The sequence below is a fragment of the Pygocentrus nattereri genome, chromosome 9 (assembly GCF_015220715.1).
Source record: "Pygocentrus nattereri isolate fPygNat1 chromosome 9, fPygNat1.pri, whole genome shotgun sequence".
NCBI lineage: Eukaryota > Metazoa > Chordata > Actinopteri > Characiformes > Serrasalmidae > Pygocentrus > Pygocentrus nattereri.
Genome location: NC_051219.1, coordinates 20,394,865 through 20,400,601, shown reverse-complemented (window position 1 = coordinate 20,400,601; position 5,737 = coordinate 20,394,865).

The window sequence follows — 5,737 nt, the reverse complement described above, 5'->3', positions numbered from 1 at the left end:
TTTGATTATATTTTTTCTCTAAAACAGCAAAAAAAAACAAGTGTAGAGTTGTTGAAGAGTGTCCTAGAAAGGCTTCTTGTTTTACTGTTGTTGGGCCTGAGCTTGGAAATCTCTTGGGTTCAAAATTGAGTATCTAGCACAAGCCTGCAAAAATCCATTTGAGCACAAATCTGTTTGGTTTATATGGGTACAGTTTGTGTTTGTCATGAGGGGTTGCATTTGGGGGGTGGGTGCTCCACTGCTCAGTGGAGTGTACGCAGTGTTGTGGAGGACTGTCCTGCCAGAGGGGGAAGAGCAGTGGCCTGTGAATGCAGGATTTTGCTCCACTGCGCCCTCGCTGCTCCGGCCTTGCCCAACCTCATCTGTCACTTACACACTGCCTTACGCATCACATGCTTCACCAGATTCAAAGAGGAAAAAAATACCTAAAATTACCCAAAATACAGCTCTTTTGAGTTACTGATATTGACATAGCTGAGGCCATTATGCCTTCAAGAATAATCACTTTTGTTTGAATGAGGATAGGGAGGCAGAGGTTTAGATTATCATGCTGAGAGAGACAGAGAGAAAAAGAGAGAGAAGAGAGAAAAAGGGAAAGAGGGAGAGATTGAGTCTAATACAAAATGGCTGTGTTTTCTCTAGCTTCATTTGAAACGTGGTTGGTTTGGACGGGTTGGAGAAGTTGAGTTTCTTAATGGTTCGCTGTGCTGCTCTCCTTCTCAGTAAATGGAGAAAAATGCAACAAATGTGGCATGGGCTTTCACCGAGAGAAGAACAATACACCGAAGGAGAGAAAAGCAGTCATTGACAATGCTGGACGTCTCCTCACTTCATGACTGACAAGCCAATCATCTTCGTTTCACATCCACAGGCACTGCATGGCTGAATGTCATTAATTGAAATGCAATTGTGAGAGAGAGAACGAGTTAGAGAGATAGAAATGCCTTTATCTAATCCGAAATACAGCAATTAAATGAGACTCTGCAAAAGTGCATGGCTAGTGTACTGAAAGAATGATTTGAGGGAAAAAAAGAGAAACTTCTAAATCACAGGAAAGGCATTTGAATTAATAAAGTTAAAAAAAGAGACAAACTATTTTGAGTCCAGATTTAGGGGCTGTGGAGCAGAAGACTTGAGAACTGAACTGGGCAGAAATTTCACAATCGCTGGCCCTCACCACCATCAACACCACTAGATGAGAGAGAGAGAGAAAGAAGATACAATAAAACTAGATGTCAATAAGGCTTCATATTGTGCCTGAATAGACCATGAGCTTGCCCTATTAACACTTTTACAGTTTGAGAACACACATTGTTTTCGCCACAAGCCTTTCTGTAAGGTTACTGCTAAGATTTTGGGCACTACCTTCAGTATATTGCAATTACACTGCAAAAAATTATGTATTTTAATTTACAGTAAATCACAATACCATTAAGGAGATATTTTGTCTTTCCCTGCCAAGGTCTGACACATGTCCAAAGGCAAAAAAGCCCTGTAACAGATGTCCAGAGGGTGGACTGGCCCTGTTGTCGCAGCAATCCACATGTGCATAATGAACAGTGACTGCAGTTTGTAATGGTAATCAGCAGATCATTTGGCTTGCTCCATCTGTGAAAATATATTGGTTTTGAGCATGCATGCATTACAGTATCCCTGTGGAAGGTATTTTGAACTGAGTCTAGCATGGCTTTGCACAGCAGCCCCTCAAGGGCTATAACCTCATTGGCACTCTTTTAATTCAAGTTTGCATGGATAATGTTTATATTGCTGAATCCACATGGGGTTGGGTATTTAAGCGACCATTTCTCACAGATAAAACCAAATACGCAGACTAATGTACTGCACATGCAAATGCACAAAAATGCATCCACATTGCTGGCCCAGCTGCCCTGAATATAATGAAAATTCCTGCTGCTCTACTTTAATAAAAAAAAAAAAAAAACAATGCTTACAACAAAAGTACTGGTACTGAATAACTATATGACTTCCATTAAAAACAGGGATTTTAGTGTCTCATTAACTAAAGTGCAAAATATTAAAAAGAGAATTACATTACTATCTGTAATAGCTACATGTGAAAAGGTGAAAATGCATCTTAACTCGCTGTCATAAGAGTTGAGCAGAGGCAGACTTAGCAAAAGCTGACATCTTCAGAACCAGCACTTCTGCTCTTTATTAATAGGAAACATATGTAACATCCAAGCACCCATGTGTGAAATTCAATTCTTATCCTGAACCAGTGGTTTTATTAAAGGCTTGCTATCACAGAAATCAGCTGTGCTGAACAGGGCAGCCACAGTGTACTAAAAGCAGCTGGTCTGTGCTTTTAAATCCCTCCAAGCTAAATCAAGCTAGCAAATTGTTTGGGCTAGACATTCAAGGTTTGCTTAGTGTCTTTATGGACATTTTATAATACTGAAAAATATTCACTGTAGACACACACTAATTGTTTGCTAATTAACATGACATACACCAATAAATGCCAGTTAAATCGGGAAAGGCATGAACTGCACTTTTAGAATGGAGATTTCAGTAAACATACAATACAGTTAATTTAATATATTTTGTTTTCTAGAACAGTCCTTTTCACATTTCAGGCTACATTGTGATTTTAAAAGCATAAGCATGCCGCATTGCATCCTTGTGAACATTGCACTTTTCATGTGCCTGGCTCTGTCTTCGCCTGTTGGAAAAAAGCAGCTGTCCTAAACTCTTCTGACAAGTCTGCCCTTTTTCCACATGAGGAGGGGGGAGAGCAAACAGATGATGACAAGAATCTGAAAAGGCCTCTGCGCTATATTTATTATTCATCCTCTGTATCTGCTGATGTGGGTCAAAGCTAGTGAGACAGCAAGAAAGAGAGAGACAGCCAGATAAAGAGAGAGAGAGAGAAAACCATACATTCAGAAAATTTACCAAGATAAAAATTTATTTGCACTATGTGCAGCTCTGAAGTGAGGCAGTGTAGGTATGACTACTACACTAATTGTTCCATTAAATGACAAGATGCATTTTGTCAAGTGACCCAGACATTAAGAACACCATCTGCATAAAACAAAGTTAGGCTGTCTTTAATATACTTAAAGTGCTGATGGAGCAACATGAGGACAGAAGCGCTAATCAATAGGACAAATAGACCTCCGTTTCCTAATAAACAGCAAGGCCCAAGAGGATAAGGGAAAAGATCATTTGATTTTGCTGAGGGAAACATTTGTTTAGGCAAAAAAGCCCTGTAACCCTATGACCCAGTAAGTCCAAGTTAAGTTTGGAGATCTAACTTGAGTATGGTGAGAGGCATAAGGACATGGAGAATGCAGAAAACACAAAGGGTAGAACAAGACATATTCCCAGGGTTCTCAAACAAACCATAGAAGTTAATATATACATATACTCAGGGTTGGGATAGATACTAAAAAATTAGTAGTTGGCTACTTTGTAGCTACTTTCCCAAAATTTGTAGCTTGCTACAATTTAGCTACTTTCCAGAAAAAGTAGTGGCTACATTTTAGCTACTTTTTGAAAAGTAAATGCAAAATCAATCATTCCAGGTTTTACTATCAAAAATCTGCAAAAATAATTGAATACAGTGGGTTGCAAAAGTATTCAGCCCCCTTGAACTTTTCAACCTTTTGCCACATTTCAGGCTTCAAACATAAAGATATGAAATTGTAATTTTTTGTGAAGAATCAACAACAAGTGGGACACAATTGTGAAGTGGAACGAAATTTATTGGATATTTTAAACTTTTTTAGAAATAAAAAACTGAAAAGTGGGGCGTGCAATATTATTCGGCCCCTTTACTTTCAGTGCAGCAAACTCACTTCCAGAAGTTCAGTGAGGATCTCTGAATGATCCAATGTTGACTCTAAATGACTGATGATGATAAATAGAATCCACCTGTGTGTAATCAAGTCTCCGTATAAATGCACCTGCTCTGTGATAGTCTCAGAGTTCTGTTTAATGCCGCAGAGAGCATCATGAAGACCAAGGAACACACCAGGCAGGTCCGAGATACTGTTGTGGAGAGGTTTAAAGCCGGATTTGGATAGAAAAAGATTTCCCAAGCTTTAAACATCTCAAGGAGCACTGTGCAAGCGATCATATTGAAATGGAAGGAGCATCAGACCACTGCAAATCTACCAAGACCCGGCCGTCCCTCTAAACTTTCAGCTCAAACAAGGAGAAGACTGATCATAGATGCAGCCAAGAGGCCCATGATCACTCTGGATGAACTGCAGAGATCTACAGCTGAGGTGGGAGACTTTGTCCATAGGACAACGATCAGTGGTACACTGCACAAATCTGGGCTTTATGGAAGAGTGGCAAGAAAAAGCCATTTCTCAAAGATATCCATAAAAAGTCTCATTTAATGTTTGCCACAAGCCACCTGGGAGACACACCAAACATGTGGAAGAAGGTGCTCTGGTCAGATGAAACCAAAATCGAACTTATGTTTGGCGTAAAAGCAATACAGCTCATCACCCTGAACACACCATCCCCACTGTCAAACATGGTGGTGGCAGCATCATGGTTTGGGCCTGCTTTTCTTCAGCAGGGACAGGGAAGATGGTTAATATTGATGGGAAGATGGATGGAGCCAAATACAGGACCATTCTGGAAGAAAACCTGTTGGAGTCTGCAAAAGACCTGAGACTGGGACGGAGATTTATCTTCCAACAAGACAATGATCCAAAACATAAAGCAACATCTACAATGGAATGGTTCACAAATAAACGTATCCAGGTGTTAGAATGGCCAAGTCAAAGTCCAGACCTGAATCCAATCGAGAATCTGTGGAAAGAGCTGAAAACTGCTGTTCACAAACGCTCTCCATCCAACTTCACTGAGCTCGAGCTGTTTTGCAAGGAAGAATGGGCAAAAATTTCAGTCTCTCGATGTGCAAGACTGACAGAGACGTACCCCAAGCCACTTGCAGCTGTAATCACAGCAAAGGTGGCGCTACAAAGTATTAAAGCAAGGGGGCTGAATAATATTGCACGCCCCACTTTTCAGTTTTTTATTTCTAAAAAAAGTTTAAAATATCCAACAAATTTCGTTCCACTTCACGATTGTGTCCCACTTGTTGTTGACTCTTCACAAAAAATGTCAATTTCATATCTTTATGTTTGAAGCCTGAAATGTGGCAAAAGGTTGAAAAGTTCAAGGGGGCTGAATACTTTTGCAACCCACTGTATAAACCAGAGGATTTGTGCAAAGCGTTGTCAACCGTTGAAATAAAACTGCTCCAATTTAAACATTTCAGCAAGATACACTGATCAGGCATAACATTGTGACCACCTTCTTGTTTCTACACTCATTTTCCTTTTTATCAACTCCACTTGCTATATAGGTGCACTTTAGTTCTACAATTAGCCAGTGTCCTGTGACCATTGTTGAAGGATGAGAGGATGATTAGCTCCCCCTGTCAGCAAGAGATGTTGTCTCTGGCTTGTGCATCTAATAGAGTGGACAGTGAGTGGACACAGTGATCCAAAACTCCAGCAGCACTGCTGTGTCTGATCCATTCATACCAGCACAACACACACTAACACACCGCTACCATGTCAGTGTTACTACAGTGCTGAGAATGATCCACCACACAAAAGGTACCTGCTATTTGAGGGTCCAGGGGTGTCCTGACCACCGAAGAACAGAATAAAAGGGGAATAACATAGTATGCAGTGAAACAGGTGAACTACAGCCTGTAATTGTAGAACTACAATGTGCACCTACAGAG